This window comes from Balaenoptera physalus (assembly GCF_965194825.1).
Source record: "Balaenoptera physalus genome assembly, chromosome: 6".
Taxonomy (NCBI): domain Eukaryota; kingdom Metazoa; phylum Chordata; class Mammalia; order Artiodactyla; family Balaenopteridae; genus Balaenoptera; species Balaenoptera physalus.
Genome location: NC_138885.1, coordinates 19717914 through 19734419, shown reverse-complemented (window position 1 = coordinate 19734419; position 16506 = coordinate 19717914).

Here is a 16506-nt window from a genome sequence, read left to right as displayed (position 1 = left end):
TCTTATGCCCAAACCTCTATATGTTTTACTCAACAATAACAAGCCAAAAGCAATTTTACTGGAAGACCAGGATGACTTTACCTTCAAAGCCTTAAAGGGAGAGTTTCATTAACTTATGTGTCCTTGGACATCCAAATTACCAGATTTCCTTTCTCCTTTTTGTATATGAAAAACAAGGGAATGCCCTTGGGGTACTCACCAAAAAGCATAGGGACCACCATTGACCCAGAGGGTATTATAGCCAGCAAATGAACCCTGTTCCATGGGGATACACCCCTTTCCTTAGAGTCATTACTGCGCTTTTGGTTAAGGCCACTGAGAAAATTATTGTGGGTTCTCCTTTAACCATTATTTGTGCCCCATGCAGTAGAAGTTCTCTTGAATTCTCATCACATTCAACATTTCTCAGCCAGCCACCTCACCTCCTAGGAACTCCTTTTGTTAACTACTCTCCACATAACTCTTTTATATTGTAGTAATCTTAAACCTTGCTATTCTGCTCCCCTCTCTCACCAACAAAGTCCCTCATGATTGCTTAATGCTGATAGACCATCTCCTGACTCCTTGTGATGATCTACATGAAATTCATTTGGGTAAGGCTGACTTCTCATGGTTTGCTGATGGTTCTTATTTAAAAGGTGACAACGGCAAATATTGTGCTGGGTGTGCTACTTTTGATGTTGTTGAGGCAGTATCTTTACATATGGCTATTGCAGCTTAACAGGCTGAATGATACCCTCTTACATGGGTCTGTACTTTAAACAAGGACAAAACTGGCAATATTTATGCTGATAATAGTATACTTTTGGAGTAGCTCAGGGTGTTGGAATGTTGTAGAAGCAACATGGCTTCCTTACTTCCAGCGGAAATAAAATTAAAAATGGTTCCTATGTTCACAAATTATAGGATGCAATACTTCTACCTGCCACTTTAGCTGTTATAAAGTTTGCAGAGCATCCTAAACTTGACTCTCTGGATGCTAAGGGAAATCAACTTGCTGATATTTCTGCAAAGAATGCTGCCCTTAAAAGTACCAACAGCAGCCAAACCTCTGCCATGGTCCAAAGGGATATTTCCACAAATGATAACTCAGAAAAACTGGCTAGAGAAGCCCAACAATTGACCTCAGAAAAGGAAAAACAAGATTGGAAATTCAACAATTGTTGGTTTGATAAAAAAAGAAAGCTCTGATTTGGACCAAATAACAACACAGGCCTAAAATCCCCACTCCTCACCACTGTACATGCAATAAACCATTGGTTTACTGACACAGTGACAGCCTTCTTGAATCAATATGGTAGAGGAACATAAACAAGACTGCAAAAGTGCTACCACACTTGTCCCAGTTGTCTGAAGTACAACCCAGGGAAGACTGTTCTTACTGCTCCCAGATGTTTTTTTTGTTTTTTTTTTTTAAATTTATTTATTTACTTATTTTTGGCTGTGTTGGGTCTTCGTTTCTGTGCGAGGGCTTTCTCTAGTTGTGGCAAGCGGGGGCCACTCTTCATTGCGGTGCGCAGGCCTCTCACCATCGTGGCCTCTTTTGTTGTGGAGCACAGACTCCAGACGCGCAGGCTCAGCAATCGTGGCTCACGGGCCCAGTTGCTCCGCGGCATGTGGGATCTTCCCATACCAGGGCTCGAACCCGTGTGCCCTGCATTGGCAGGCAGATTCTCAACCACTGCGCCACCAGGGAAGCCCTCCCAGATGTTTTAAACTGCATAATGGACCATGCAAGTTCTGGAAAATGGATTTCATATAACTTTCTCTATCTTGTGGATATAGATAGGTTTTAGTCATGGTCTGTATGTTTTCACACTGGACTGAAGCCTTCCCTTGCAGACAGGTTACTGCCTGTTCTGTGGTCAAAGTCCTTTTAGAAAAGATTATCTCTATGTGTGTGGACCTCCCCCTTGAACTTCATAGTGATCAAGGAACTCATTTTACTGGCCAAATATTTTGACAAATCTGTGCTGTTTGGCCAGTTTTACAACACTTTCACTGCTCTTACCACCCGCAATCCTCTGGTTTAATTGAATGCACTAATGGCATTGTTAAGACTCAACTGGCAAAATTTGTAGAGGTCCTCCAAATACCTTGGCCAAAAGAATTGTTGTTAGTCCTTCTTAATCTCAGATTCACCCCTTTTGGAACTCATAAACTCTCACCCTTTGAGATAGCCACAGGGCATCCAATGGACTTGGCTCCTGCTTCTTTTGACCTACAACTGATAAAAGAAGAGATGCTCCAATATTTCAAAGGTCTAATTGTTTCCATTGAAAATAACCATATTTTGATAGAGCAATCTTTTCACAGTGCACTCTCAGGAGATGAAGACCTTAAGCATCACAACTTGCAACCTGGAAATTTCATCCACTGCAGAAGATACCTCCAGAAGTATTCTCTTCAACCTCACTGGAGAGACCCCTTTCAGGTTCTGCAAACAAATCCTTGCATCAACAAACTCGAAGGAATAGACTCTTGGATTTACATGACACACCTAAAGAAAACACCAAATGCTGACTGGACCTGCACATCATGTGGTGACCTAAAAGTAAAGATTTCCTAGAGTTGAAGCAGATAACATCTGTTGAGACAGATTTCCTAAGAGACCAGGACCAGGCCTGTTGGAAGTTTATCTCCACATCTTTGATGATGACATATTGCTTCAGATGATCTCCAATATCTATTATCTTGATAATATATGGACTTTATATTAAAAAGAGCCTGAGAGCTCTCCCTCCTACCCCTCTTTTTTACTCAAATGTGATCTCAGTAGGTTTCCAATCTGTGTACTTTTCCTCTGACATGGACACTACACTTAAGAAAGATCCTTTCTGACACTGAGGGACAAAAAGCTGCTGAAACTACAAAACCTGACTCTTGATCAGTGATGCTTTCAGAGAAAAATCTTGATCAAAAGGGGGAAATATAAAAAAATAATAAACAGAAACCTCAATTAAATGGAGTTGGGAGATAGAGATTCAAGATGGCAGAGGAGTAGGAGGACGTGGAGTTCATCTCTCTCCGTGGATGCATCAGGAATACATCTATAGATGCAACAATTCTCACAGAACACCGGCTGAAAACCAGCAGAAGACCTTGGACAACAGAAAGGACTATAAAGATCCCTGCATAACTGGGTAGGATGGAAAAAAGAAGGGAGAAGGAGGAGGAGAGGAAGCAGGATGGGACCTGCACCCTGGTGCAGGGTAGCTGAAGCAGAGAAGAGATTCCTGAATTCAAGGAAACCCCCTCTCTGACTGGGAAATTGACCGGGACACAAGGGAAGCATTTGGGGCTGTCAGAAGAGGGTGAAGCGGCTTATCTGTGGCAGACAGGACAGAGGGAGAAATACACAGATGGTCCGTACCATGGCCCTACATGCCCCGGATGGGGACGTGTGTTCACCGGTGTTCAAGGGGGCGGGGAGCTGGTGCGTGGGGGTTGGAGAACAGGTCCAGAGCGAGAACTGCTGTTGGCTGTGGGGAGACGGACCGAGGAGACAGGAGGGAGGAAATCCGCAGCAGGGAATGCTACAGAGGAAGACTGGACTGCCATGGAAGCAGGGCGCTACTGCTGAGTCACGTGCAGGGGGAGGAGCCGCTATTGTAATCTCTCTCTCCCCACGTGCCGGCGCCTGCTGACGACAATAAAAGAAGCCCGCTCAGGGCTGGCTCTCATGCGCCAGCTGCCGAGCAATAAAAAAATGCCCCCATCAGAGCTGGCCCTCACGTGCCTGTTGCTGGGTGCCACAAAAGGCCCTCACTAGGGCCACATCTCTTGCACCTGTGGCCACCACTTCCCTGCGCATTTGGCGCTACCAGGACTCCCACGATCCAGTCATACCACCTCTGTGCCCGGTCCTCACAAGGGCAGACCCAAGAGCTCCAAGGCAGCCTCAGGACCAGACTCCTGTGGGTGGACCACACGCAGAGGTGGGGATAAAACCAAAGCTGAGGGCTTCCCTGGTGGCGCAGTGGTTGAGAATCTGCCTGCCAATGGGGATGCGGGTTTAAGCCCTGGTCTGGGAGGATCCCACATGCCACAGAGCAACTGGACCCGTGAGCCACAACTACTGAGCCTGCGCGTCTGGAGCCTGTGCTCCACAACAAGAGAGGCCACGATAGTGAGAGGCCCACGCAACGCGGTGAAGAGTGGCCCCCGCTTGCCGCAACTAGAGAAAGCCCTCACACAAGAAACGAAGACCCAACACAGCCAAAAATAAATAAATTAATTAATTAAAAAAAAAACACACAACAAAAAAAACCCCCAAAGCTGAACCCCAGAGACGGGGTGACTAAGGAAGAAGATCAAAAATCTTTCCATCAGCTGTACAAGCTGCAGATTAAATCCCCGGATCAGCTAGGTAGACCCTGTGCCTATGGAATATCTGAGTACACAATGAGTGTTCCCACAAATGAAAACAGTCTAGCTCTGGCAGCTGTTGACTTTGGGGGCAAGCAAGCACACGCAGGAACTGGGCCAGATCAGAGTCTGAGTGTTCACCACAGGGCCCACAGCAGGTCCAGAGACCAGCCCAGAGGCAGAGGAGGGACTCCTGGGGAGGCAGAGGAGGACTGTGGCTCACAGCATGTGCAAGGACACTTACAGTGTAGACCCCAGGGAAACATAATTATTACTATTAATTTTATTATGTTTTGATTCATTCTGTTGTTGACTGGCTTTTTTTGTTTGTTCTTCTTTTTTGTTTGTTTGTTGTTGTTTCAATATTTTTAAAAAATTTAGCCTTTTGGGATCTCCACATATTATAACATATTTTTAATTTTTATTTTTTTATATATTTCTATTTTTACTTTGCTTTTCTATTATTCTGTGTTCTTTTCCTTTATTTTTTTCTTCTTTTTCCTTAATATATTTTTCTTTAAAAATATTTCCATTTCTATTTTGATTTACTGTTGTCCTGCTGTTTTTCCTTTTATTTTGCTTTATTATTTTTTAAAATCATTTTTATCGATTTAGTCTCTTTCCTTGCTTTATTCTTCAGTTCACACACTGCTTTGGTTTTGTTTTTAGGTTATATCTTTTTGTGAGTTTTTTTTCACTATTTTTGTCACCTTTATTATAAATATGTAGACTCAATCATTGATTAATTTACAATAGGCAGGATCTTATTCTGCTTATTTTTTAAATTTAATTTTAATTGTTATACAGCAGGTTTTTATTTATTTTTTTATAATATTATTTTTTGAATTATTGAATTTTATTTTATTTATTTTTTTATACAGCAGGTTCTTATTAGTTACCTATTTTATACATATTAGTGTATATATGTCAATCCCAATCTCCCAATTCATCACACCACCACTACCCTCCCCTGCCACATTCCCCCTTTGGTGTCCATACATTTGTTCTCTACATCTGTGTCTCTATTTCTTCCTTGCAAACTGGATCATCTGTACCATTTTCTAGATTCCACATATATGCATTAATATATGATATTTGTTTTTCTCTTTCTGACCTACTTCACTCTGTAATGACAGTCTCTATGTCCATCCATGTCTCTACAAATGACCCAGTTTCTTTCCTTTTTATGGCTGAGTAATATTCCATTGTATATATGTACCACATCTTCTTTATCCATTCGTCTGTCAATGGGCATTTAGGTTGCTTCCATGACCTGGCTATTGTAAATAGTGCTGCAATGACCATTGGGGTGGCTGTGTCTTTTTTAATTATGATTTTCTCTGGGTATATGACCAGTAGTAGAATTGCTGGGTCATATGATAATTCTGTTTTTAGTTTTTTAAGGAACCTCCATACTCTTCTCCATAGTGGCTGTATCAATTTACATTCCCACCAACAGTGCAGGAGGGTTCCCTTTTTCTCCACACCCTCCCAAGCATTTGTTGTTTGTAGATTTTCTGATGATGCCCATTCTAACTGGTGTGAGGTGATACCTCATTGTAGTTTTGATTTTCATTTCTCTAATGATTACTGATGTTGAGCATCCTTTCATGTGTTTGATGGCAATCTGTATGTCTTCTTTGGAGAAATGTCTATTTAGGTCTTCTGCCCATTTTTTGATTGGGTTGTTGGTTTTTTTAATATTGAGCTGCATGAGTTGTTTATATATTTTGGAGATTAATCCTTTGTCCGTTGATTCATTTGCAAATATTTTCTCCCATTCTGAAGGTTGTCTTTTCGTCTTGTTTACAGTTTCTTTTGCTGTGCAAAAGCTTTTAAGTTTCATTAGGTCTCATTTGTTTATTTTTGGTTTTATTTCCATTACTCTAGGAGGTGGATCAAAAAAGATCTTGCTGTGATTTATGTCAAAGTGTTCTTCCTATGTTTTCCCCTAATAGTTTTGTAGTGTCTGGTCCTGCATTTAGGTCTTTAATCCATCTTGAGTTTATTTTTGTGTATGGTGTTAGGGAGTATTCTAACTTCATTCTTTTACATGTAGCTGCCCAGTTTTCCCAGCACCATGTACTGAAGAGACTGTCTTTTCTCCACTGTATATTCGTGCCTCCTTTGTCATAGATTAGTTGACCATAGGTGGGTGGGTTTATCTATGGGCTTTCTATCCTGTTCCATTGATCTATATTTCTGTTTTTGTGCCAGTACCATATTATCTTGATTCCTGTAGCTGTGTAGTGTAGTCTGAAGTCAGGGAGTCTGATTCCTCCAGCTCCTTTTTTCCCCTCAAGATTGCTTTGGCTGTTCAGGGTCTTTTGTGTCTCCATACAAATTTTAAGATTTTGTGTTGTATTTCTGTTAAAAAAAAATGCCATTCGTAATTTGATAGGGATTACACTGAATCTGTAGATTGCTTTGGGTAGTATAGCCATTTTCACAATAATGATTCTTCCAATCCAAGAACATGGTATAGCTCTCCATCTTTTTGTGTCATCTTTAATTGCTTTCATCAGTGTCTTATAGTTTTCTCAGTACAGGTCTTTTACCTCCATAGGTAGGTTTACTGCTAGCTATTTTATTCTTTTCATTGCAATGGTAACTTCTCCATAACTTTTCTTTCTGATCTTTCCTTGTTAGCATATAGAAATGCAAGTGATTTCTGTGCATTAATTTTGTATCCTGAAACTTTACGAAATTCACTGATTAACTCTAGTAGTTTTCTGGTGGCATCTTTAGGATTCTCTATGTATAGTATCATGTCATCTGCAAACAGTGACAGTTTTCCTTCTTCTTTTCCAATTGTATTCCGTTTATTTCTTTTTCTTCTCTGATTGCCGTGACTAGGACTTCCAAAACTATGTTGAATAATAGTGGTGAGAGTGGACATCTTGTCTTGTTCCTGATCTTAGAGGAAAGGCTTTCAGTTTTTCACCATTGAGAATGTTGTTTGCTGTGGGTTTGTCATATATGGGCTTTATTATGTTGAGGTAGGTTCCCTCTATGCCCACTTTCTGGAGAGTTTTTATCATTAAATAGGTGTTGAATTGTGTCAAAAGCTTTTTCTGCATCTATTGAGATGATCATATGGTTTTCATCCTTCAAGTTGCTAGTATGGTGTATCACATTGATTGTTTTGTGTATATCGAAGAATCCTTGCATCCCTGGGATAAATTCCACTTCATCATGGTGTATGAGCCTTTTAATGTGTTGTTGGATTCTGTTTGCTACTATTTTGTTGAGGATTTTTGCATCTATATTCATCAGTGATATTGGTCTGTAATTTTCTTTTTTTGTAATATCGTTGTCTGATTTTGGTATCAGAATGACGGTGGCCTCGTAGACGGTGTTTGGGAATGTTCCTTCCTCTGCAATTTTTTGGAAGAGTTTGAGAATGATGGGTGTTAGCTCTTCTCTAAATGTTTGGTAGAATTCACCTGTGAAGCCATCTATTCCTGGGCTTTTGTTTGTTGGAAGATTTTTAATCACAGTTTCAATTTCATTACTTGTGATTGGTCTGTTCACATTATCTATTTCTTCCTGGTTCAGTCTTGGAAGGCTATAGCTTTCTAAGAATTTGTCCATTTCTTCCAGATTGTCCATTTTATTGGCATAGAGTTGCTTGTAGTAGTCTCTGATCCTTTGTATTTCTGTGGTGGCCATTGTAACTTCTCCTTTTTCATTTCTAATTTTATTGATTTGAGTCCTTTCCCTCTTTTTCTTGATGAGTGTGGCAAAAGGTTTATCAATTTTATCTTCTGAAAGAACCAGATTTAGTATTATTGATCTTTGCTACGGTTTTCTTTGTTTCTATTTCACTTATTTCTGGTCTGATTTTTATGATTTCTTTCCTTCTACTAACTTTGGGTTGTGTTTGTTCTTCTTCCTCTAGTTCATTTAGGTGTAAGGTTAGATTGATTATTTGAGATTTTTCTACTTTCTCGAGGTAGGATTGTATTGCTATAAACTTCCCTCCTAGAACTACTTTTGCCACATCCCACAGGTTTTGGATCATTGTGTTTTTGTTGTCATTTGTTTCTAGGTATCTTTTGATTTCCTCTTTGATTTCTTCAGTGATCTCTTGGTTATTTAGTAACATATTGCTTAGCCTCCATGTATTTGTGTTTTTTACATTCTTTTCCCTGTAATTGATTTCTAATCTCATAGCGTTGTGGTTGGAAAAGATGTTTGATATGATTTCAATTTTCTTAAATTTACCAAGGCTTGATTTGTGACCCAAGATGTGATCTATCCTGGGGAATGTCCCGTGTGCACTTGAGAAGAATGTGTAATCTTCTGGTTTCAGATGCAATGTCCTATAAATATCAATTAAATCTATCTGGTCTATTGTGTCATTTAAAACTTGTGTTTCCTTATTAATTTCCTGTCTGGATAATCTGTCCACTGGTGTAAGTGAGGTGTTAAAGTCCCCCACTACTATTGTGTTACTGTCGATTTCATCTTTTATAGCTGTTAGCATTTGCCTTACACATTGAGGTGTTCCTATGTTGGGTGCATATATATTAATAATTGTTATACCTTCCTCTTGGATTGATCCCTTGATCATTACATAGTGTCCTTCTTTGTCTCTTGTAATAGTCTTTATTTTAAAGTCTGTTTTGTCTGATATGAGAATTGCTACTCCAGCTTTCTTTTGATTTCCATTTGTATGGAATATCTTTTTCCATCCCCTCACATTCAGTTTGCCTATGTCCCTAGGTCTGAAGTGGGTCTCCTGCAGACAGCATATATACAGGTCTTGTTTTTGTATCCATTTAGTGACTCTGTGACTTTTGGTTGAAGAATTTAATCTATTCACATTTAAGGTAATTATCGATATGTATGTTCCTATTACAATTTTCTTAATTGTTTTGGGTTTGTTTTTGTAGGTCCTTTTTGTCTCTTGTATTTCCGACTTAGAGAAGTTCCTTTAGCATTTGTTGTAGAGCTGGTTTGGTGGTGCTGTATTATCTTAGCTTTTGCTTGTCTCTAAAACATTTGATTTCTCCGTGGAATCTGAATAAGATCCTTACTGGGTAGAGTAATCTTGGTTGTAAGTTCTTCCTTTTCATCACTTGAAATATATCATGTCATTCCCTTCTGGTTTGCAGAATTTATGCCAAGAAATCAACTGTTAACTTTACGGGAGTTCCCTTCTGTGTTAGTTGTCATTTTTCCCATGTTGCTTTTAATAATTTTTCTTTGTCTTTAATTTTTTGTCAGTTTGCTTACTATGTGTCTAAGCGTGTTTCTCCTTGGGTTTATCCTGCCTGGGACTCTCTGTGTTACCTGGCCTTGGGTGGCTATTTCCTTTCCCATGTTAAGGAAGTTTTCAACTATAATCTCTTCAAATATTTTCTCAGGTCTTTTCTCGCTCTCTTCTTCTGGGACCCCTATAATGTGAATGTTGGTGCGTTTAATGTCCCAGATGTCTCTTAGGTTATCTTCACTTCTTTTCATTCTTTTTTCCTTATTCTGTTCCATGGCAGTGAATTCCACCATTCTGTCTTCCAGGTCACTTATCCGTTCTTCTGCATCAGTTATTCTTCTATTGATTCCTACTAGCGTATTTTTCATTTGAGTTATTGTATTGTTCATCTCTGTTTGTTTGTTCTTTAATTCTTCTCAGTGTTTGTTCTTTAATTCTTCTAGGTCTTTGTTAAACATTTCTTGCATCTTCTCGAAATTTGCCTCCATTCTTTTTCCGAGGTCCTGGATCATCTTCACTATCATTATTCCTAATTCTTTTTCTGGAATGTTGCCTATCTCAACTTCATTTAATTGTTTTTCTGGGGTTTTATCTTGTTCCTTCTGGTATATAGCTCTCTGCCTTTTCATTTTGTTTACCTTTCTGTGAATGTGGTTTTTGTTCCACAGGCTGCAGGATTGTAGTTCTTCTTGCTTCTACTCTCTTCCCTCTTTTTTGTTAGTTTTAATCCTAATTGTTTGATTTCATTTTTGAGTTCTTCTATTTGTCTGGTTGTTCTCTTGCTTTTTGTTTTATTTGGCTCTGTTTTTGTTTCTTTTACATGTGTGTGTGGTTCCTTGTTTCTGTTTTTGTTTGTTTGATTTTGTTTTTACCATTTCTCTGGGGTTTTGTTTGTCTTTTTTTAATTTAATATATTTTCTATTTTTTTCTATTTTTTTTATATTTCTATTTCTACATTGCTTTTGTGTTGTTCTGTCTTCTTTCCCCTTTTTCTTTTTTTTTCAATCTTTTTTGCCAGTTTGTTTCGTTTCTTTGCTTCATTCTTCAGTTGGCACTCTGCTTTGGTTTTGTTTTTTGGTTTTGTGTTTTTGTCAGTGTTCTTTTTAATTGTTTGAGTTCGATCATTTGTTTGTCTGGTTGTTCTCTTGCTTTTTGATTTGTTTAGTTCCTTTTTTGCTTCTTTTGTGTGTGTGCATGCATCCTTGTCTCTGCTTCTGTTTGTTTGATTTTACTTTTTACCATCCATCTGGGGTTTTGTTAGTTTTTTTGTTTTTAATCCCTTTTTGCCATGTTGGCAACTTGAGGGGTCTTAGTCCCTTGACCAGAAGTCGGGCCTGTGGCTCTGGGGTGGGAGCATTGAGTCCAGGACGCTGGACCACTAGAGAATTCCTGACCCCAGTGAAGATTAGTCACCGAGAGCTCTCATGGAGACCTCTGTCTGAATCCAAGACGCAGATCCACCCAACTGCCAGCAGGTCCCAGCGCTGGACACCTCACACCAAACAACAAACAGGACAGGAACACAAACCAAAACACACCACCTGACATGGCCCTGCTCATCAGACGGAAAAGACTCAGCTCCACCCACCAGAAAGCAGGCACCAGTCCCTCTCATCAGGAAGTCTACTCAAGTCACTGGACCAACCTCACCCCGGGGTCAGAGAACAGAAGCAAGGGGAACTACAACCCTGCAGCCTGGGGAAAGGAGACCTCAAATACTGTAAATTAGACAAAATGAGAAGGAAATAGGCAAACTACCTGAAAAAGAATTCACAGTAATTATAGTAAAGATGATCCCAAATCTTGGAAATAGAATAGAGAAAATAAAAGAAACGTTTAACAAGGACGGAGAAGAACTAAAGAGCAGACAAACAGTAATGAACAACACAATAACTGAAATTAAAAATACTCTAGAAGAAATCAATAGCAGAATAACTGAGACAGAAGAACAGATAGGTGAGCTGGAAGATGGAATGGTGGAAATAACTGCCACAGAGCATAATAAAAAAAAAAGAATGAAAAGAATGGAGGACAGTCTCAGAGACCTCTGGGACTACATTAAGCACACCAACATTCAAATTACAGGTGTCCAAGAAGAAGAAGAAAAAAAAAAGGTCTGAGAAAATATTTGAAGTGATTATAGTTGAAAACTTCCACAACATGGGAAAGGAAATAGTCAATCAAGTCCAGGAAGTGCAGAGAGTCCCATACAGGATAAAGCCAAGGAGAAACATGCCAAGACACATATTAATCAAACTAAAAAAATTAAACACAAAGAAAAAATAGTAAAAGAGGCAAGGGAAAAGCAACAAATAACATACAAGGGAATCCCCATAAGGTTAACAGCTGATATTTCAGCAGAAACTCCACAGGCCAGAAGGGAGTGGTAGGATACATTTAAAGTGATTAAAGGGAAAAAACTACAACCAAGATTACTGTACCCAGCAAGGATCGCATTCAGATTCGATAGAGAAATCGAAAGCTTTACAGAAAGCAAAAGTTAAGAGAATTCAGCACCACCAAACCAGCTTTACAACAAATGCTAAAGGAACTTCTTTAGTCAGGAAACACAACAGAAGGAAAAGACTTACAAAGACAAACCCAAAACAATTAATAAATTGGTAATAAGAACATACATATCAATAATTACCTTAAATATAAATGGATTAAATGCCCCATCCAAAAGACACGGACTGGCTGAATGGATATATAAACAAGACCCGTATATATGCTGTCTCTAAGAGACCCACTTCAGACCTAGGGACACATACAGAATGAAAGTGAGGGGATGGAAAAAGACATTCCATGCAAATGGAAATCAAAAGAAAGTTGGAGTAGCAATACTCATATCAGAGAAAATAGACTTTAAAATAAAGACTATTACAAGAGACAAAGAAGCACACTACATAATGATCAAGGGATCTATCCAAGAGGAAGATATAACAGTTGTAAATATCTATGCACAGAACATAGGAGCACCTCAATACATAAGGCATACGCTAACAGCCATAAAAGGGGAAATTGACGTAACACAATCATAGTAGGGGACTTTAACATCTTACTTTCACCAATGGACAGATCATCCAAACAGAAAACAAACAAGGAAACACAAGCTTTAAATGACACACTAGACCAGATGGACTTAATTGATATTTATAGGACATTCCATCCAAAAACAACAGAATACACTTTCTTATCAAGTGCTCATGGAACATTCTCCAGGATAGATCACATCTTGGGTCACAAATCAAGCCTTGGTAAATTTAAGAAAAATGAAATTGTATCAAATATCTTTTCTGACCAAAATGCTATGAGACTAGATATCAATTACAGGGAAAAAAAGTGTAAAAAATACGAACACATGGAGGCTAAATGCTTCTAAATAACCAAGAGATCACTGAAGAAATCAAAGAAGAAATTAAAAAATACCTAGAAACAAATGACAATGAAAACACGATGACCCAAAACCTATGGAATGAAGCAAAACCAGTTCTAAGAGGGAAGTTTATAGCAATACAATCCTACGTCAAGAAACAAGAAACATCTCAAATAAATAACCTAACCTTATACTTAAAACAATTAGAGAAAGAAGAACAAAAAAACCCCTAAGTTAGCAGGAGGAAAGAAATCATAAAGATCAGATCAGAAATAAATGAAAAAGAAATGAAGTAAAAAATAGCAAAGATCAATAAAACTAAAAGCTGGTTCTTTGAGAAGATAAACAAAATTGATAAAGCATTAGCCAGCCTCATCAGGAAAAAAAGGGAGAAGTCTCAAGTCAACAGAATTAGAAATGAAAAAGGAGAAGTAACAACTGACATTGCAGAAATACAAAGAATCATGAGAGACTACTACAAGCAACTATATGCCAATAAAATGGAAAACCTGGAAGAAATGGACAAATTCTTAGAAAAGTACAACCTTCCAAGACTGAACCAGGAAGAAATAGAAAATATGAAGAGATGAGTCATAAGCACTGAAATTGAAACTGTGATTATAAATCTTCCAACAAACAAAAGCCCATGGCCAGATGGCTTCACATGCGAATTCTATCAAACACTAAAAGAAGAGCTAACACCTATCCTTCTCAAACGCTTCCCAAATATACCAGAGGGAGGAACACTCCCAAACTCATTCTACATGGCCACCATCACCCTGATACCAAAATCAGACAAAGATGTCACAAAAAAAGAAAACTACAGGCCAATATCACTGATGAACATAGATGCAAAAATCCTCAACAAAATACTAGAAAACAGAATCCAACAACACATTAAAAGGATCATACACCATGATCAAATGAGGTTTATCCCAGGAATGCAAGGATTCTCCAGTATATGCATATCAATCAGTGTGATACAGCATATTAGCAAATTGAAGGATAAAAACCATATGATCATCTCAATAGATGCAGAAAAATATTTGACAAAATTCGACACCCATTTATGATAAAAACACTCAGAAAGTGGGCATAGAGGGAACCTACCCATGCCCACTTTTACTGTGTTGAGAATAATAAAAGCTATATATGACAAACCCACAGCAAACATCATTCTCAATGGTGAAAAACTGAAAGCACTTCCTCTAAGATCAGGAATAAGACATGGGTGCCACTCTAACCACTATTATTCAGCATAGTTTTGGAAGATTTAGCCACGGCAATCAGAGAAGAAAAAGAAATAAAAGGAATCCAAACTGGAAAAGAAGTAAAACTGTCACTGTTTGCAGATGACATGATACTATACATAGAAAATCCTAAATATGCCACCAGAAAACTACTAGACCTAATCAATGAATTTGGTAAAGTAGCAGAATACAAAATTAATGCACAGAAAAATCTTGCCTTCCTATACACTAACAATGAAAAATAAGAAAGAGAAATTAAGGAAACACTCCCATTTACCATTGCAACAAAAAGAATAAAATACCTAGGAATAAACCTACCTAAGGAGACAAAAGACCTGTATGCAGAAAACTATAAGACACTGATGAAAGAAATCAAAGACGATACAAACAGATAGAAAGATATACCATGTTCTTGGATTGGAAGAATCAATATTGTGAAAATGACTATACTACCCAAAACAATCGACAGATTCAACGCAATGCCTATCAAACTACCAATGGCATTTTTCACAGAACTAGAACAAAAAATTTCACAATTATGTATGGAAACACAAAAGACCCTGAATAGCCAAAACAATCTTGAGAAAAGAAAAATGGAGCTGGAGGAATCAGGCTCCCTGACTTCAGAGTATACTACAAAGCTATAGTAATCGAGACATTATGGTACTGGCACAAAAAGAGAAATATAGATCAATGGAACAGGATAGAAAGCCCAGAGATAAACCCACGCACATATTGGTCACCTTATCCTTGACAAAGGAAGCAAGAATATACAATGGAGAAAAGACAGTCTCTTCAATAAGTGGTGCTGGGAAAACTGGACAGCTACATGTAAAAGAGTGAAATTATAACATTTCCTAACAGCATACACAAATATAAACTCAAAATGGATTAAAGACCTAAATGTAAGACCAGACACTGTAAAACTCTTAGAGGAAAACATAGGCAGAATACTCTTTGACAAAAATCACAGCAAGATCCTTTTTGACCCACCTCCTAGAGTAATGGAAATAAGATAAAAAATAAACAAATGGGACCTAATGAAACTTAAAAGCTTTTGCACAGCAAAGGAAACCATAAACAAGACCAAAAGACAACCCTCAGAATGGGAGAAAATATTTGCAAACAAAGCAACTGACAAAGGATTAATCTCCAAAATATACAAGCAGCTCATGCAGCTCAATATCAAAAAAACAAAAAAAACCCAATCCAAAAATGGGTGGAAGACCTAAATAGACATTTCTCCAAAGTAGACATACAGATTGCCAACAAACACATGAAAAAATGCTCAACATCACTAATCATTAGAGAAATGCAAATCAAAACCACAGTGCGGTATCACCTCACACCAGTCAGAATGGGCATCATCAGAAAATCTACAAACAATAAATGCTGGAGAGGGTGTGGAGAAAAGGGAACCGTCCTGCACTGTTGGTGGGAATGTAAATTGGTACAACCACTATGGAGAACAGTATGGAGGTTCTTTAACAAACTAAAAATAGAACTAACATATGACCCAGCAATCCCACTACTGGGCATATACCCTGAGAAAACCATAATTCAAAAAGAGTCATGTACCACAATGTTCATTGCAGCTCTATTTACAATAGCCAGGACATGGAAGCAACCTAAGTGTCCATCGACAGATGAATGGATAAAGAAGATGTGGCACATACATACAATGGAACATTACTCAGCCATGAAAAGGAATGAAATTGAGTTATCTGTAAGGAGGTGAATGGACATAGAGTCTGTCATACAGAGTGAAGTAAGTCAGAAAGAGAAAAACAAATACCATATGCTAATGCACATGTATGGAATCTAAAAAAACAGAATTGATGAACCTAGTGGCAGGGCAGGAATAAAGACACAAACTTAGAGAATGGACTTGAGGACACGGGGAGGGGGAAGGGTAAGCTGGGACGAAGTGAGAGAGTGTCATGGACATATATACACTACCAAATGTAAAATAGATAGCTAGTGGGAAGCAGCTGCATAGCACAGGGAGGTCAGCTCGGTGCTTTGTGACCACCTAGAGGGGTGGGATAGGGAGGGTGGGAGGGAGACGCAAGGGGGAGGAGATATGGGGATACATGTATATGTATAGCTGATTCACTTTGTTATGCAGCAGATACTAACACAACATTGTACAGCAATTATACTCCAATAAAGATATTTAGAAAAATAGAGTTGGGAGACCAGAAGGGAGAGCCCTCATGCCCTGCAATGATAACAGAGCCCAAGTGGAAGAAGAAAGACTCATCTTCTTTCCTGGCAACAACTTGGCCAGTGAA